The sequence below is a fragment of the Daphnia pulicaria genome, chromosome 1, assembly GCF_021234035.1.
Source record: "Daphnia pulicaria isolate SC F1-1A chromosome 1, SC_F0-13Bv2, whole genome shotgun sequence".
NCBI lineage: Eukaryota > Metazoa > Arthropoda > Branchiopoda > Diplostraca > Daphniidae > Daphnia > Daphnia pulicaria.
The window spans coordinates 41,313,845-41,333,686 of NC_060913.1; the positions used below are offsets into that span (position 1 = coordinate 41,313,845).

The 19,842-nt window shown below is 40.3% G+C and overlaps 1 protein-coding gene and 1 long non-coding RNA gene across 3 annotated transcripts in view; one reads left to right on the plus strand and one right to left on the minus strand.

The window, feature by feature from the left end:
- LOC124320385 (homeobox protein abdominal-A homolog) overlaps positions 1-19,048 on the minus strand; it is a 78,844-nt gene extending 59,796 nt beyond the window's left edge. The window contains exons 1-2 of one of the 2 annotated variants that reach the window (XM_046783255.1): positions 18,546-19,048; positions 12,271-12,397 (exon numbers count right to left, since the gene is read on the minus strand). The gene's annotated coding sequence lies outside the window, so the exon portion shown is untranslated. The remainder of the gene's footprint in view (positions 1-12,270; positions 12,398-18,545) is intronic. The other variant, XM_046783260.1, reaches the window with a different exon arrangement.
- Positions 720-10,655, plus strand: LOC124320522. The gene is made up of 3 exons (XR_006913965.1): positions 720-1,162; positions 9,463-9,653; positions 10,295-10,655. It is a non-coding gene; the product is annotated as an uncharacterized LOC124320522 (long non-coding RNA).
- Positions 19,049-19,842: the final 794 nt, after the last annotated feature.

A 19,842-nucleotide genomic window follows, 5' to 3' on the forward strand; every position in this document is an offset into this window, starting at 1 on the left:
AAAAATGGAAAAGACAAGAAGAGACAACCTTACAAGTGGAGGAAGAAGAAGAAGAACAACGACAGATAGAAGAAGAAGAAAAAAAATCTTATGTAGGCCAAAGCTCGCGGCGGCCTCTGTTTGTATGAAATATCCACCAGCACGCGGCCATAAAAGAGAAAGAGAAAACTTTGGGAAAAACGATTTTTTTGCGCAACTTCAGCAGCTTTTATTGCAGAGGCTTTTGGGCAATCTCTCGACACTCGGAAAATAAAGGGGTAAGATGCGACCTTTTACCCATAGTTTTACAACAGGGCATGCAGAAAAAAGGGTCTGCAATAAACGGAGTAGGCCTATTCTCTCTCTCTTACGTCCTCTCCGGTCGGCCCGGTAGGTCGACGGTCAACCCATAGGCCTACTACTACTCTCTCGACCGATCGCTAGGCCTACAGAACCCACGGGAACTTTGGCGGAAGAAGCGAAAAACCGGTTCTATTGGAAAGTAAGCAAGCCTAGCAATTTGTGGACGATTTCTCTTCTATTTGCTGTGTCGAATGTCGCAGTTTTTTCAACCGGGCCTGCGAAACGTCGCCTCCTCTTTAACCCTAGAAGAAACTCAAACTTTCACGCGCAATAAAAATAGGCAGAAAGAAGGGGGAAAAAAATAACAAAACAGGCGAAACCAATATTGTCGTACAATACGTGCCCTCCTATTTTGACCAAAACAGCGGCGACTCGAAACAAAATGCCAAGACGGGACAGCATTTTTTCGCCAACCGCCATAAAACCGCACACAGCAGATAAGACAACACACACACACACGCAACAATATTTGTGGCCTTTTTTTTTTTTACCTCAAAGTCGAAAAAAAATCAGAAGAAGAAGCTGCAGCACTTTGCAGGCGAATCGAAGCCGGTCAGTTTGCGTTTCCCTTCACAAGTGACTGCATCGACCAGTTTCAGTGAACCACGTTTTGTTATCCCCCGTGCAACCGACAGATAAATTGATTGGGAATCGGCGTGAAAACCGCGAAAAAGCCGGCGACCACAAATTGGTAGAGAAAAAGATAAGAGAAGCGAACGAGAGGACGTGGAGAAGAGAAAAATAATTAATTTGGAAGCAAACTTGGCCAAGGAGGAGACCTTGGGAAAGGTTATTTTCCATTCCATCGTTGCGTGTTGCGGTAAAGACTAATTTCAATACAATTTTTTTAATAGCTCACGTAGTTTTCTTCTGAGAGAAGAAGCCAAGAGAACAGCAGATAATAAGTATTCGAGCATAGATCATTTCCCTTTAGCACTATCATTAAGTTTAGCTATTTTTTTTTTCCTCAAAGTCTACTACCAGTGTCTTGACGTTCCTACTCCTCCCTTATTCTATTCCACATCCTCCTCAAGTCATTGATGCAGCTGTCTTCCCTCCTCCCACCCTCTCATTACATTTCATTTTTTTGGGCGACGTCGGGCGTCTTTAAGATCTCATTCTCGAAGCTTCTATACAATTTCTATCTACTCTCCAGTCAGACAACCAGCCCTCGTTTATATCGAAGCCGCTTTTTCACTGGCTGGCTCATCTTTCATTTTTTGAAAAGAGGAAAAAAATTAAGGCAGACAGCAGAGAGAGCCAAAGAAAAACGTAATTACCGGACCTTTTCTTCTCTTCTAGCCAAACTCTCCAATCCTTCAGCCAAACAACAAGTATATAACCCCCCCCCCCCCCACACTCCTCCGACACCGCTCTCCTTATAAGGCAGTTTAGTGTTAATTCTCGGTTTCCAGAAACCGTATAAGGATGACTGTGAAGCGCGGTGCGCTACAACTTAATCAAAGCCTTTTCTCCGACGAGATAACTCGCACGCTCGTGCAGTTTGCGCTGTTGATTGGTCGCTGGGCCTCTTTTTCTCTCATGATTGCCCCACAAACTTCTCCTCGTCGCTACAAAGTTCAAAGGTTCAAGCGCCAATGAATTTCAACAACAAAATTAACTAGGAAACGGGGGAAAACGAGAAATCGAAGAGAAATTTTCAAAGTTATTTTTGTTTTTAACCTTGGAGAATTTTTATTCGATTTTCTCTTGTTTCTGTAGGCTCCATTGCGCGCCTCTCTATGATTATAAAAGCAATGAACGGAGCGAATAAGCAGAGTACTTGAAACGCGACTTAAGTGAACTAGAAACCGCCCAACGACAAGAGAACGGAAACGATAGCCTGAGAAACGAAGAAGCGATTTAGGATAATGGAAAAACCTCGTTCGTCTAAAAAGAAAATTTATTTTTTTTTCCCCGCACCTTTCTCAAACCGCAGCACGTAAGGCACACAAAAAGAGGAAGCGGCCGTGTTGCCGACCAACCAATAAGCACAATGCGTGGGGGGCCCAGCCAGACGGCCGGAGACAGCCGGCCGAGAAAGAATAAGTAGCTAGGGGGAAATAGTATACGAACGTGCATGTTTCAAACTGAATTACTTTTTCACACATCAAGTGCGGGTCATCAATTTTCCGAGCGTCGTCAGCGACGTGGGCGACGCGCGTGAGCAGGCCTCCCACCGCCGCCGACGCCGACGCTATCCCCGAAATACTTCCAACATCCATCCATTTCCTTTCCATCTAGAAACATTTTTCTATTAATCCAACTACTTCTATTTTTTCCCCTCTTTTTGGCTATCAAAAGGATCCCAGTTACAGCAGAGCGACCGAATGGCCTTTACATCCTTCCTTTCCAGCTGAAATGGGTTTTCAAGTCTTTAAAACGAAGAAAAAGGGAAAAAGTAAGAAAATAAGCCTCGACTGATGCCTTAAGCACATAAGACTAGACGATAAATGCCACGCAGCGGGTACCTTTTCTCTCTCGTCTCTCTTTAAAAAAAAGAGCGGAATGGAATCTTTTTTGTTACCTCCGTACGTAACGTGTCAATTACGAAGCTCAAAATGATCCTTTTACCACCTCGTCTACTCCATCCCTGGGAAAATTCCACTTGATGTAGAACCTGTCATGCGAACGCTGATTTCTATTCGGCACCTTACACTCTCTTTTTTATTATTTCTTATACACTCCGATTCAAAGTTAAAAAACGAACAACAGCTACACAAGTAATAAGTCTTCCTTTGCCTCTTTTATTTTTCCACATCCCCAAACTCGACAGTCGGAACACATCAGACGAGGAAGAAGGAGTAAGGCTGCAGTCGGCGGTTAAATAATCACCCCTCCGTCGGAGAAAGTTAACCCCCATGTAAAAATGCGCAAGATTTTTTTTTCTTCAGTTCCCTTAACGATTTCTATGAATGCAGAAATGGTTGTTGCTCCTGCTTTTCTAGCGGACAATAGGGGGAGAGGAGAAATCGGATAGTCGCAACGACTCGAGCCTCTATTTTATTGTATATATTTCTGTTTTGAAAAGGGTAGGACTAGCCGAGGATCAGTGACGTCATCTGGCGTGCATTTTTTTCTTTTCTATACCCACGTAAAATTATAGTTATAGAAAATGTGTTTTATGTCAAAAGGGGCTCTGGCAGTCGTGGACTCGCTATTTTCTACATTTTATGGCCTTCCCTCCCCTTACACGTGCAGCTCCCCCCTTCGCTCTCTCTCAGCCAATAACTTTCAGAGTGGGTAATGAAAGAAAGCTATATCCTTTTCAAGCCGGCCAGCAAAGCCGGAGAAAGACAACATAGATACACAACACACAAGAAAGCCCTTGGGCTGCAAAGCAGTAAAAAGAGGGAAACAGTAGGGGGGCTTTAGAATAGAAACCAGGCCAGCCAATCGGATTTCAATGCTGGCCAATGCCAAGCCAGACAGGCACTCGCGTTTGTTCCCAGACTATCATCTACGCCCTCCCGCTGGCCGCCATCTTTGTGACCGGACGGCCAATCGCAACTCTCTATTCAGCATAACCCGAGCCAAAGCCTCCTTCTCGAGTCCTCCAGATCTGGACGAGACGCAAAGCATTCGGCTTGAGGTCAAAATGGCGGACACATTTTAAGACTGATTAAATATGCGCATATTGATTAGCCAATCGAAGTAAATTCAATTAAAATTCCCACTTTTTTAATCAAATTAAGGACTGTGTAAAATCTCTCAAATTTTGAAGAAACAATTCAAATTTATTCGTCAGTAGGCACTCGGAGGCTATTGCGCGAATAAATCTCAAATTATTTAATGAAATAACGTTTCAGTTGGATTATTTAAATTCGATACAGCAAATAAACTTTACAGTAATTCAATCGGATAAATTTACACGAATGATAAAATAACACGTAGAACATTTTTAATGAATCAAATGTTATCAAGCCGCGTAAAATTCTAAAAATAGTTTCCGATATCAATTCGCAAAGGAACATACAAACGTGACATTACGAAAGAACCCAAATGAAAGAGGAAAAAAAAAGGCGCAAACTATTTTTGACACTGAACGCGCAACCGTCGTGATTTCGGTTAGTGTCCTGTTCTCTCTTTTTACTTACATAACGGACAACGATCGATAGCAGCGATATTGAGATTTGCATAAAATAATTTTGAAAAGAGAAAATGTTACCTTGCAATATTTTAGACGCGCTATCAAGTTCGATTGGCTCGAATCAACCGGGCGCAATCGATGGAGGCTTGATGTTCGATCGACCGATCGAAGATGTGTGCTCCGGCATCTAAACGGGATGATCGACTACTACTTAGTCTAACCGAACGCTTTGACACTCTTATATATATTTAACCCCGGTGCCTCGGACATATGCAGGAGGCACACAAAAACGAACGCCCCCCTATACTTCTTCTTGGCGTTGTTCCTATACGAACTCCCACTGCCTCAACCTCCCAACCCCCCCACCAGTAGCCTATGAACACTGACGAATCCCTAAGAGAAGAAAAAAAAAGAAAAGAAAAACCACCAGTCAGATCGTTCTCCAATCTCCATGGCAGTTCAAAAGTTCAAATAGCTAACAATAGGGTCTAGCGTCCAGCTGCGAGTTGAGAATCATGGGCCCATCGAAAAGCCAAGGCCAAAAACATGTCTAGAAAAAGAAACCAGTCGGACTACGATCCTATACAAAGTTTCCAGGCTGAACAAACGATAAGAATGATAAAAGTTAGGTATTACCACCAGCAACAGGAGTAGCACTAAAAATGGAATTCGTATTTTTCTATGGTGTCGGCATTGAGCTCAGTTGAGCAGCAGCACAGCTTGATGATTCGGTGACTGATTCAACTGATTCGGATTGACTCTCTAGGATTCGTCTGGGTCTTTGCCTTCATATAGGTCTCCTCCTCCTCCCCACCCAAAAAAGTAAGGAAAAACATGAACGCCGAATAGAAACTCGCGTTCTCTTCTCAAACTCAAACACAAAAAGCCAACACATATTTTATCTGGCATCTCTTGAAATCATCTCTTTTCTTTTTCTCTCTTCTCTTCTTTCTCACTCCTTTTATGATCGCAGACTCGTTCCTGCCGTTGGTGGCCCGTCCCGAATTCCCACCCCAAAAAAAGAGGAGAAAGAAAAACTATAAAATTCCTGTCCTGATTCATGGATGGTTCAAAAGCTCTGGCAAAAGGTCAACCCGTGTCGTCTCTGCGTGATATGTAATAGGCCTGAAATATAATTCTACTTTCCAGGGAATTTAAAGTTGCCAGTTCTAAAGCTCCCAAAAGAATCGCGCCCCGTTTCCTCCACCAACTGTCAAGCTTCACTCTTCTCTTTTATCATCCCTCCAAACTATTCACCCCAAAACCAAACTAAATCGAAAATACGCGTTAGATGAATAACGCAAGCCTGCTGATCGTGAAAAATAAAGACAGCCGTTTATAGACGAGTCGCTTGTTGAAGGAAACCAAGTGGGAGAAGAAAAGTCATGACTTGCAAAGCTCTTTCATCGACATCATTTCCGTTGCGCTCCCACCTCGAGCTTATTTAGGCTTTGGATGCAAAAATCTGGCTCCACTGTTATTCTAAAGAGATTTTTGGCTGTTACGTGCCTAATCTTTCAGCGAGCCTATATAGCCTACTGGAACGTGATTTTCGTCACGTGTCAATAGACAACTGGTGAGAGAAAGCCCCAGATGAGAAACGCAGAAAACACAACAAACATTCGGAATGCAAGGCGGAGGAAAATATGGCCGAGTCGTCGCATGCGGAAGCCGTATAAAGTTGTTGGGAAGTTAAAAATACGAGATACGCTGTTGCTGTTGTCGCTCTTTGTAAAATAAAAGGGAAGATGCCAAGACAAGACTTTTCTCTTGCAGAGATTGCACACAAGTTATGGCCATCAGATGGAAGTGCACCGAAGAATCCCTTTGGCTTCTGCTGCTGCTCTTTCCCCATCTCGTTACGTCTATAAGATCTCCGCCGTCTCGTTTTATCTTCACAGACTCTCGTGCAGCAGCATCTTAATCTTAAACTAAAATAAAGGGGGATATAGAAAGACACAAAATAACTCATCGGCATGGCATATCAAGTATTTTGTTTCCCGTCCATTTATAGAACGCCATCATCGTCTTCACAGGCTCAACCGTATGACCTCACAAAAGTACAATATCGTCGGGCGAAAAGACAGTTTTTTGTTAAGGAGTATAACATTTAAACTGAATCTCTTGAAACTTGAAAAACCTTCAAAGACGAAGGAATCTGGTAGTCTACGCAAGAAATCGAAAGACACTGTATTGTAGCTTCCAAGATACGTCCTGCCTATCTTCTCATGTCTGCAATCGATTAAATTCGACATGCTAAACAACTCAATCGAAATTATTCAATCGAGTCATAAAACACAATCTTCAAATGAATAAGTTCGAAAGAAATTACATTTTTCGAGGTAAAAGGAAGAGACCAGTTAAAGATTCAGACACTGTAGGCCTACAAGCTTTCTTTCTTTCCATGAAATGACACTGTAGTCGGAAATCATTTGCTATTTTACTGCTTTATGTTACATTAATGTTGATACTTCACAGTTGAAGCTTCGACCATTTAAAAATAAAATTCAATGTATCAAATTATGATACAATAATGTTTGAACAAATCATTGGCTCCCAGAAATTTCAAGCGCACGATCATATCTCAGGCTTGATTTTCAATTTCAAATCACCATTTGTAGAACAAGGAAATGGAAGTAATTTTCCAATTTAACGAAAATTACTTCCATTTTCTTTTTAGTTAGGTGAAAGAAATATTTGACAAATAAAAGCTGACTTACAAGTTAACTGCAATGAAACTTATGCATTCCCAAGAAGCACTCATAGGCCTACAGACAAAAACCCGCCGTACGGATGGACAAGGCCTACAACTTTTCTGTGTTTAAAGTTTACTTTAAGTGAAAAAAATTTTTTCCAATTATTTGAATGGAGTAAAATCAACAAGACTATGCAAGAGAAAATGTGAATTATTTTGAAACAATTTTGATTCAATATAAATGTTTTCAAAACTTTTGAAGGCATTTAAGAATACTACTCGTGTTGCGCGTACCCCATTTAAATTTTGTTTAAATTTAAAAAATGTTTGAGAACAAACGAAGTGATGGGAACATTCAACAATCTTCCTCTACGAAGCATTTAAAAGTTCCATTGAAGTTGATTAAACGGAAAAAGAAATTGATGAACCTGAATCAGAACCAGCAAAGGTCAAGTTGACTTCAAAGCTTTGAATTCTAGGCGCAGCCGGCGGAGGCTGTCGCCGTAAGATATTTAAAAAAAATATGCATCGAGCTTTAAATCTTACGACAAAACATTCCAACCAAAATGCAGATCGTTTGTTGATTAAGCAAAACGTCAGGATTGAGTCTAGCGAATCAAAATACGAGCTACAGTATCTTATCTAATGTATCAATCTCTCGAGCCATGTGCTGGGTTGGATTGAATCTACGACCAAAGTACCCTCTTGCCAACTATATTCCGACGTGCAATCAAAACTGTCTAGTTGGAAACGAAGAAAATTGGATGCCACATAACAGCAATATCTCAAGATCCCATCTCGTATTTATTCAAGTGTAAAACGTCGCGTTGGAAGATAAGTTTAAATAACTGTGACGTCCTCTCCAGCCATCTCAGCTGGTGTAGGCCTTGATCTTTACATCTACAGTGTTACCACGCGAAATAAAACTACAATTGAACAAGGTTATAAAAATATAGTTCGCAATGTATTAATAAGGAAAAGTAAATTTGTTAAGCGGGGAAAAAAAATACGAAATCAAAAGCAGAAAGCCTTCATCAAAATGTTCTTTCGGGGTACAACAACTGTTTAGTTTTACGTCAAAACCGTCGGGCAGTTTCAATTTCCTCTTTTTGAATTCAAATAGCCTTAATGATTCAAATCGCAAACGAAAAAAAAAATCAATTCCTATCTTCACAGACCCGCAATAAATAATAAACAATAAATAATAAACAATAAATAAAATTACGATTTCTCAAACAAATAATTCAAGCTGAAATTGTATCGTAATTCAATCGAAATGAAAAAAAAACAATTTCGTTTGCTTTATTGGAATTATTCACATCACGAAAGTCATAATTCCAAAAGTAGAAGCAAAATTCCAAACAGATGAAGCTTGCGGGTTTTAAAATCAAATATTCCTTATTAGCCTACATACAAAAAATGTTTTCTCTCATCAGTGTTCAACGACGGCAAATATTTCAACAGTGTTAAGAGGAAAAAGAAGAAAAGTTAATGAAATTCATTCCAAAAAGCAAAATAGCTAAAGCTAATAGGGCGTAGAGTTATGGGCGTTGAACGCAACATTCTTGTTCGGACCGAATTCTATTCTCGTAGGCATAATCAACTGTTCGTTCCGTTCTCAGCATGCAGTCGAATCGATGCTGTCGACAGCCGATCCCAACTCAAATTCCTCCTTCACATCCTGAACACGTTGATGCGGTGAGAATCGTCTTTAAAAACACACACAGATGTTGCCGCACGAAAATAAAACGTATAAAAAGGAATAACGTCTTATATGGATTGGACTTTGATTCAGGAATGCACGTTCAATATCTCCAACGAGATTTAGTACTGACCAGATTTTTTTGAGCTTCCTCCATACGAAATATACATGCAAAAGATACATAATCATCGATTATTCAGTCCCCCCTTGCTTCCATGATAAAATTATATTCATTTCAAGGATCCCAAGTGGCGCCAAAACACCAACAAATATTATCACGAGAATCAAAGGTCAAAATTCCATTTTGGTTTGGTTGTTCTTGCGTAGATACAGAGTAAATATGCCACTTGAACACGCATATCTCCTTACGCTTCGCAGCTGAGGTCAACAGCGCTTTGCCCTTCAACTGTAAACATTAAATTTAAATATACAAAAAAAAACACAGTTCTGTTCACGAAGGGGGAAAGTATACGTTTCCCATTTCGTTCACAAATTTTTTCTCCTATTTTATTATTTTTCTTTCGCTCTCGCCTTGTTATTCTAAGCCGCCGCAGCCGGCCGCTTTGCAATTTCAAACTGTTTTTATATTTCCCTTAATGTGCGGTCCTTACATGTCTTTTCTTTCCTTCGTAGCGCATCATCAGCATTTCGATGGTCAAGCACACACAACCCATCTGTTCCTGGGTGCTCAGAGACCCCGCTAATTTCGGGCACAAAAAGTTCACAGCGTTGCGGCGCGGATCTTCCACACAAGCCAATTATCTCGGGGCCGCTTCAACTTGAATACAAACGCCACAAAGGAATGGAGGACGCCACTGCCAATCGTAAAACATGATATCGTATAGATTCATATACAAGAGAAAAAAGAAAAACGGTTTAGAGTTATGCTTCGCTCCCTGCAATTTCACTCAGAATAGTTGACTGAAACGGAATCTGACCGCTGCAACAGGAAAAAAAAAGAATCAGTTCGGCTGTAAACAAAAATGTTAGAAAATGATTATCTTTTGCTAGACAGCAGAGCAACGAGATTGTTGTAAGATGACGGAGAGTTTTAAGTGGAAAAGTTAGTCATGCCTCGGATATAAATGTACAATATTATTTTGGTTAAGTGGGGAAATGCATTCAATTCGCGTGTCTATTCCGAGTGGCAAATGGAATTGAAAGGGATGACGCAGCTGTGCCCGACCGTCGCTTTTGACGACCTCGTCTAGAGAGAGCTGTGCAACCGTATAATGCCATCATATTCGCTTTCAACGGAAACATTCATTTCCCGTTGGATTGATTGAAGTGGATCCGTAAAAGCGATGGACAGTCGCCTACCACTCTACGCCATTTCCATAAAAAAAAAACCAAAATTCGTATTAAACAGAACGAGGATGAGTGGCTAGACTGACACAAACCTCGTCAGCCATGCGGGAGGGAAGTGATATTATAAGATCTAACACGAATTACTTTTAAATTTTAGACATTTAAAGATGAATCTCTTCAGAGTTGCAAGATAAAGAAGTTGGAACAAGCCGACCGATTCGACAGAGACGGTTAAAACTTTCTCGTTTGAGGAGGAGCTGGAGTCAAGATGGCACTTCAACCAATACCATGGCTCGACCTTTTCCCAGTTGGAAAGAAAAGAACAGCCGCCAAGGAGAGAAGAGAGATACTGTGGCAGCTGGAAACTTCTCAATTGTGAAGCCGCGCTTGATTGGAAAAAAAGAAGAAAGACGAGAGGATATGGCTGAAACGCGTCGGCATTACAACAACCATTTGAGATAATGGGACTTCTTTAAAATCTTTTAAAAACTAGAGCCTATAGGCCTGCTAGAAATTGAAAATAAACGAATAACGGCTTGCGCTTCTCAGTTTCATTTCAATTCCCTAGTACGTCAAAATCCTAGACAAAAGATCGTAAACCTTAAATTCAATTTACGTTTCTTTCATGGAAGGATAATTGCACAATTTTCGTTCAACAGAATGATACTAATAAAATAATAATATGCATCCTAGCTCTCGGAATGCTTTCAGAATGGTAAAAATAGACAAATTTCCAAGAACATAAAAACACAAAAGTTGCCAAGATAATAAACCAGAAATAAATCCTTTGAAATAATTGGACCTCTGGTGTTAAATCTGGAATTAGCTCCACAATTGGAGATGGAAATGAATAAAAAAATTGCATTATATCTAGTGGAAAACCGATCAAAGTTTAGACCAGATGGAACACGAAATAATACAGATCCCAAGGTAAGGTATTGGTTGAAAAACGATGAAAATAGCTCTTCTAGATTGAATCCAAGGACAACAACAACACCAACAACATCCGCCTATAGTGTAATAAGGAACCGTGAATAGATTATAAGTAAAAAAGAATTAATGAGGCGATTAAATTCCGCTTTGGCATAAATCATTGGGAGATTCCAGAAAAAATATCAAAAGTGTAAAGACGGCAGGATCCCGAATGAATCGGGGCGGATAGTAAATCATACCGTCTCTCCCAACCCAAGTAATTTGAAATGGTAATCGCCATACTTGTGTGAAGGATTCGAGGCAGCCGGAACATGTTGCAGTAAATTTAAGGGGTTTTCTATCACATTAATATTGATGAAAAGTTTCCAACCTAACCTTATCTGCAATCTCATTGGCTGCCCTAAAAAATATGACTGAAAGGCGCTGGCGTGTCAGAAAAAAATATAAAGAAATAACTAACACAGCTTCGCAAAAAATTTGACTTTGTAATGAAGAGACAAGCCTAATCTGTGGGCGTGTTCAAAGCACGACTGCTCAACTTTGTGACTAATTTATGCCCATATGGGCTGACATAAAAATACGAAAAAAAAAAAACCTTTAATGCATCCAAGGCGAGCCGTGTGAAACCAAAACGGCGACCCCTGGCACGAGCGTCATTAAGACATTTTTCTTCTAGACGTTTCCACATCCATCCAAAAGACAACCCGCTGAAATTTTTCATCATTTTACAACAATAAATCCTTGCTTCATATAAAACGACGTCTTGTCTGTTCCCAGAACTTCGTATCCCAAGGAATCAACCAATGCCTGACTGCAGTCGACTCTCTCAAACGGGGAAAAAGAGAAATGTCAAAGGGATGCTCCAAACCAAAAAGGAAAAATGATTCACGATCTGGGAGACATATTAAATTCGGCCCAAAAACTTGCCCTTTCACCAGAGAAAAAGGCAATAAAAAAAGGACGAAACTTGCCATCCTATTGTTAGAAAGACAGACACTACCGTCAGTTATGTCAGTTCCACCAGGATGTGTCGACAAATCAGGTAAATATAGACATGATTTTATCGAAGTGAGCATCGAGAACGCACACTTTAAATAGTTATAGATAACGGCCAAAAACGACGCCGTTAAAATCGATCCATTCGCAAAAAATGATGACGTAACAAGCTACATGCAGCCAATAGGGGAAAGTTTGACTTACCGGTAGCTGTACATCCGGCGATATCCGGCCGAGGTTTAGCGAAGACCCGAAGATCCCCTGTGAGCCGAGGTCCAGAGAAAATCGAAAATCTCCTGTGAGTCGAGGTCCAGCGAAAACCAAAGATCCCCTGAAAAGAAACAGAAAAGAAATCGTAAATTAAACAATCGAACCCAAAATGTAAATCACACAAATACAACAGAATTCAAGAAATGTTTTTAATTGGACCACTCGCTGTGACTTGGGGGAAAAAAAAGATGGACACAATGAGAGAACGTCTCCTCGGCATCTGCCAGCCATAGCTTCACTGGCTGTCAACAAAATTCAAAAGTCAACCAACGTCACAAAGAAATGGTGCGGCGCTCGTCGTCGTCGTTTTTACATATGACAGTCGCGACATTTTCTCAAGAAAAAATAAAAAATAAACAAGGCCCTTTAAGAGCAACTATATAAAGTAGTAAGAAGCCTTTCAATGTCAGCCAAAACTTTTGGTTGGTGGTAAAGCGCTGCATTCTTGCGGGAATGTGTCGGTTGTCGCGTCCGGTTCGCGGCGCGTCACGCATTACCCGTCCGGTTTTTATTGCAAGCAAAACGCGCACACAACGGAAAACAATCCCCAACCACAGCAGCATCTTCGTCTTTTTACCACCTAGGAAAACCGGCCACCACTCTCGGTCGTCGTGCAAGGGGGGAAAAACCTGAACTATCAAGACAGGTTTTGCCATTTTTAATGCCATTTTACAATGGCGAAAGCAGTCACAGCGTGTTTGCCACGGCGGGTATAACACAGCGCCGCACACACACACACACACACACGGGGTAGGCAGGAGCAGGTTTCTATGACCGCGACGCAACCCCATTGTAAACCTGAAGCTTTTTTCCGCATATGAAACAACAAACAACAACACACAAAAGACAAAGACACGTCAACCGTTACTTTTTTTGTTAGTGAGGGTAAAATATTGTTCTTGTACAACAAAGTTGAAGGGTGGAATGTTTTTCCAGTTCAAAACATACATACACTCTAGTTGGACGCACAGTTGGCACCAGCTCAAGAAAAGTTGAAAAATAGTTCTAAATACAAGCGACGTGAGAAAATTTGCGAAAATTTGCCCTGCATAGTAACAAGTAAGGATTACGCTTCCTCCCTTACCCGCCTATGATTGTAATAATCGATGCAGAGAGGGTGTGCGCACCAGTCGTAGTAGTAGTAGTCTACGAGCCGCCACTCGGTCAGAGCTATAGATCATCGGTCTATTTTCTTTCCCCTTGAACGCTCGCTTATCGCTTTAGTTTGGAATTTTTTTTAACCACGGTTGGCGTGGCAGATTGATGTCTAGTTTACCATTCCATGTTTTTAAACCAGTTATCCTTTCCTTGCTACACCACTCGCTTACATCTTGATTGCCGAAGGAAACTGGCTGGAATCTTCTGGAGTCTTGAAAGTTTCATTCTTGAAAAACGTTCAGCATTAACTTTATTGAAATATTTCAACCTAATCTACAACCAACCCTTCTATTTTAAAAAATTAGTTTAATTTAATTTAATTCAATATTTCGAATTTTAAAAAAAGAAAATATCGCCAAATATCGTTTACATTCAGAATTTCATTTGAAACAGGAAATGGAGTGCGTCAGCATCAAGTTAAGAACTCTGCTTGAATGCAAGACCACCCAAAACTTTTCTTTCACCAGTAAAATAAAAGTTAGCTAACTTTAAAAGATTTCCAATAGTTTTGGGTGTACATCAATCGTCCGATCGCTGTTGGATGTCTCGACTGTTTGGGCGGATATATTATCCGTCTTCCCCTGTGATTAGACAAAAAAAAAAGAACCCTGTGCTGGGTGACAGAAGAAGAAAGTCGACAACTAAACGTAAGAAGAGATTCTTAAGCGTGTCCAATAATTTTGTCGCCCGTCGCCAGAACACAATCTCCGGGTGGAGCTCGAAATGGCAGCGTGAGCCAATGGCGACTCTCTGCTTTCAAAGCTCTTCAACAAGAAAGAAAAGAATCGCTGACTAAAGGAGAGATACATATCCTCCGAGAGTTAACTTACAAGAAGGAAGCGATTGATTTATTTCTTTATAGTATAAGGCCCGTTCGCTATTCTTCTTCTCCTCTAGCACAAGATAGTTCTCTTTATCTTTTAACTTTAGTCTCTAGCGCAGCAGGAGAAGACTCTTTCCGCGGGAATGCTGATTTGAGTGTTGGCGTTGAATCAAGTCGCAGATGTCGTCTTCTCTTCTTATTTTTACGAGCTATTGAAGAAAATTCAACTTAACATTTCTTTCTTTCTATTTACGTTTTAAGTTGTTTAACAAACTTAATCTACAACGTTTGGTTCTTTGGCCTATCCTTGTCTAACCTCGTCGTAGGTCTTCCCAACCGCCTTCGTAGGCTGGACGAACGCTAAGTTTAAACTTTACCCGACGGAATAATAGCCAACTTGGTTATAAACACAGTATATCAAGTGGGACGTAAGATTTTGTCAATGTTTCGTTTTAACTTAATAATGCAAATATCAAATTTTAGTTGGATGTCATCGATATTTGAAAAAATGGTCTCGTAGGCTTTAATATGTTCAACACTCAAATAGATGGACTCGAATGACACGTAGATATTGCACGAAAACTGTCGTACATTTAATCAATTAATTACACAGTCGCTTACGAATGCAAAACAAATTGTGTCTATTTGGGGTGCGCTCTTAATGAAAAAGGCCTATTCAGTACAAGGCAATATCGTGATCTATTACATATCATCGATTGACAGCAACTTTTTACGTTACGAGTAATAAAATGTTCCCATCAAACATTGCAATCAAACATCTACATGTGTGTGTGTGATATTTGCCAGCTGCGATCAATCGATCATCATGGAGGGCAAAACCATCTGTTAAATGGCCAAAATGAAAGTCTTTCAATGGTAATCGCCTTTTTACCCCAATCGAGTTCATCTTATTTTCGCATTGTCATTTTGTTTCACGACATCGTTACCTAGCTATCGATTTGCCACGCATCATATTCGCAAATACGACCGATCTATCTAATGAAAAATATCGACGGTATCATCGGTTGCGACAACTCCACTACTCTTCCATCTTTACTTTGTTTCTTTCTTATGTCAAACTTTAACAAATATTACGCTCAAATTTACTGGATAGATTCAAACTTTAACGTTAACATTACATGGCGCAAGTTACAACTGGCACGAATTAGAAACGTTTGAGCGTGAAACAAGCTCCTGCCAACGCATAATAGGACTACGAGAAAAGTTAGGATGTAATTTTAACGCGCATGATTTGCGCTACAAAGTAACTTTGCGCTTGAATTTTTATAGCATGAAAAATGTTGCGATTCTCATTGCATGCGGGACAAAAAGTTTCTCCACCACACAGTAGAATGTCGTGTTTTGGCATAATGATCGCGATATGCTACGCAGCCGTTGATTTACGATCAGCACGCCGTTACGAATGGAAAAAAATCTGGCGTCTCTGCATTTGCTTGCAGTAAATCCGACAAAACAAACATATCATAAAATTCCAAGTTTAAAAAAAGATTCTTTCCCGTGCCAACATTCTAATCAAATTCAAGCCCAAGTGCCTTAAACAAATCGAACACCCAATTTTATTGTTCAAAACCCGAAAAGGCCCAAAATTTTTCAATTTCAATTAACGTTTGAATCTAAATGGATCGAAACGCGATTTAAATTTTGAAATTACTCGACTATTTACAGTTATTTAAGTTGTATAGCATTTTACTTAAACTCATTTGATTCTGCCGACTGCCTCCAACCCCAAAAAGAGTCGGAGGAAAGGGCTCGCAGCAGGGGGGCTCAAAGAAGGTTCGCAGCCTATTGGTCCGGCCATCCAGCATGGCGGAGGGAAAGCTGATTATGTGGCTAGTCACATGACTTTCAGCCAATAGCAGCGATCGTTAAAACCCTTAACGACCAAATTCTCCGGTAAAGAACGGCATTTGGGATGGTGAAGAGAGACGGGCTTGCAACTTATGGCCAGCCAAGAGAAACCCAATACATTTTGTCCTAGCCGTTCCCAACCTTAAATGTGTCAAACGGAGTAAGAGAGAGAGAGCCTATGAAAATTCTCATCCTGCGCTATTAACTCGGTTCCATCCCTACAGTAAACAGTCATTTGTCAAAATGTGGACACAAAAAAAAGAATTGTACAAAAGCCGAACAACGGCCACATGCGAATGGTTACCATAAGTTGGAATGTTCTCCTCTCTTCTTTCCAATATGTCAGCCAAGCAGTGTGTGTGTGTGCAATGCAAATAAACGACCGCTGTGTTTATTCAAGTCCCGGCTGCTGTTGCTGTGCTAACAAAAAATCCCCAAGTCCGGTAATGAAAGATACGAGGCAGTTGAGCAAAAAAAGAAGGGGGTGCAATGTGGAGGGTAGTACCGGTTCACCTCGTGAAGGTATTTCAGCACAATAAAATAACGTTTAAAACGCTGTCAATATTATATGGACCCAAACTAAAAGAGACTAAACTATTCAATGAAACGAGAAATAGGGGGGTTTTATATTACATTTGACATTTCGTTCGCCAGTCAATAAAATCGACACCAGACTCTCTAAGATCCCACAAAACTAAAAAAGAAACAATTTCTCTGAAATGAAATGCAGACCAATACTGTCTGACGTGAAAAAAGAAACGAAAAAGCTCCAAGGAAATTCTGTTTAAAGAAAAAAGAAAAGCATTTAACATTAGAAGGGAAAACATGTTTTCTTTGGGAAACGGGATCGAAGCGATCGAAAACAAGGAGCGTCGTATTTTTCAAACCGAACGAACTCTCAGCTTCTCACGCGTGACTACCCCTCCAAAATTCCCCTTTTTTTAACGACAACGCTGCGAGTGGTTTATCTATCTGATGGCAGAGTACTACGTCCCGCGGATTGCTTCAATCTTCTGGAAAAGAGAAGACCAATAAATCACAAAATTTGCATTATTCAAAGCCAGCACATTCACCCTGTCACTCATTTATCTTTTTTTTAAAGAAGAAAAGTTATGATTCATCCCTGACTAGTAAACCGTTTAAAAAATGCTCCAAGGTCGACAACCTATCGGGAATGCGTCCATTCAAAACGTTATGTAAGGTAACGAAGAAATGAGAAACTCGTGAATTCTTATTTTAAGACTTAACGGTAACGAGATAACACGAAAGAAACAATCATCTTGTCCGGCCTCTGTAAGAAATGTGCAATAAAAGGACATAATAATCATCATCCCCGGAATTTCATACAACACACACCGTGAGTGTGTCGCACTACTACTAGTTCCTCTGCCCAGTTGATGGCTCATAATTTCAAGCCCATTTGAATTGAAATGGCGACGATTATGACTGAAAACAGACGATATATTATTTAAGTACACCAAAAGTCGATCGTCAAAATCGCGACGAATGGCTTTGTTAGCTGCCAGCCAACCGCAACGGACCAGTGAGAGACTTTCACACAGATATATTACTATTATTATGATTATTATATATACACACAAGGTTTGTCTAGTCCCCCTCCTTTTTCATTGGTAAACAAGAGGATATAATAAAGCACTCGGTCGGAGCAAGATGAGCGTTTGAAAACAAGAAAAAAAAAATTACGAGTATATGGAGTTGTTAAAACGGATTTTTATGCATCGTATAAACAACACACACACACACCGGGCACCAGACTGTCGCTTCTCTCCTTCCTTCCTCTTCTTTTTTCAATTTATATGCGTTTTTAAGTGATCCATATAACTATTAAAGAGCAGTCAAAGAAGACGAAGGGAAAAAATAAAGTCTCAACGTGTTCTTTACCGTACGCGTGACCGCCGACAGATTGCACAACTCGGCATAGTCCCCACACCGTAAACAATAATCAGTTTCGTATTCAATACTAGTCGCCACGACAAGTGAAAAATGAATTTCTTTTAAAAAGAAAGAACCCAAGAACTTCCGTTCCAAACCAACGACGACATCAAAAGAAAAAAAGGAAGGGAACAAAAGAATTGGGTTTCAATGGCGCCCGGCCACTGACCGCGGGAAATGTGATGCAGAAAAGACGTAGGGTTTGCATTCTCAGAAAAATTTAGTTTTCCTTCGTTCATGAGTGTGTGTGTAGATCTGATTACATACAAAAGCCGGCAGGCTCTTAAAAAACACATCGCACATTTACGCAACCAACAAAAAGTTTCGAGTCGCCACTCGACTCATTGAGAAAACGGATATTGGAATCGACTGCATTAAACATGGGAAATTCAAAGAATGGACTTACAATAGACGAAGAAGAAACAATCAGCGATGAAGAGAACCCTGGTCGATACGAGGGAAGAGTTTCACACTGAAAAATAATATTCGCACGCACCACGCGGTCGCCATGATGGCTCAATTGAGAATCGAGTTTTATCGCATTTTCAATAGTTGATTTTACCAAAATTCAAAGTACGTGTTCATCACAGGGTTGGTTCAATAAACCCGAGGTAACACTAAAAAAAAGCCTGACACACCACGCGGTCGTCATGATGGCTCAATTGAGTAGTGGATTTCACCACATTTTCAAGTTAATTTCACAAAATATTCAAAAGTAATTTCCACCATAATTCAAGGTACATTTTCATCACAGAGTTAGTTGAATATACTTGAGGTAACACTCTCAAAAGTCTGGGTGAATTGGAAAATAATTTAAGAGAAAGTTGGTGGACGTTCCAAAAATCACGACCACGAGGCGCATGCGACTGACTGAATAATGAGCCATTAAAATTTTAATAGCAGACGACAGACTTCATCTTCATCATCTTCGTAATACTAAACAGCATCTCTAATATTTGCCAATTCCAATCGAAAATCTTTAATTTTTTAATTTTCAGACGTCAATAATTCAACTCAAAAAATAAAAATAAATTCTATTTTTGAAAGAGAAAGTTTTTTAAGGATTTCACACAACCCAAATGGGGAGGGTAAAAGTGACGTGAATATCTCAACTGTGCAGACGAAGAAAAAAGGAACCCTAGCCATTTAGTAATAAGCAACGGTAATGGCAGAGTCGAGACAAAAAGACTAGAGGCAAAGAAGAAAATGACCGCAACACATGCCAAAGTCTCTTTTACTAATCGCTTCTGTTTTGCTAAAGAGATTGCCAGAGGCCGATGGATTCCGTCATGCAGCACCCCCCGCTGGATCGAAGGAGGACTCGATTGAATTTGTTCGGGGGGGAAATCCAATGTCCAATGAAACCGATAATGAATGGTGATGATGAAGCTAAAGCGGTGTGTCCGTCAAGAATCTTTTTTTCTTTTTCTCTCATATGATCGTCGCTCTCTTTTTCCCCTTCAAAAACGCAAGGTCGTCACGCGGAATCTTTTGCTGGTCCCGTGGCCATTTTTTCCCAGCACCTGCTGGGCTGCCTCCAGCATCTCCCCTAATAAGGCAATGATTTCAATGAGCCTCTCAACAAACTTTTCAAACATATAAAGAAATTTTTTCGTTTCTTTTTTTCGGCCTTTTGGGAGAAAAGAAAAAGCAAATTTTACCCAAAATGTAACCCATGCGCGCACTGAGGGGATGTATATACA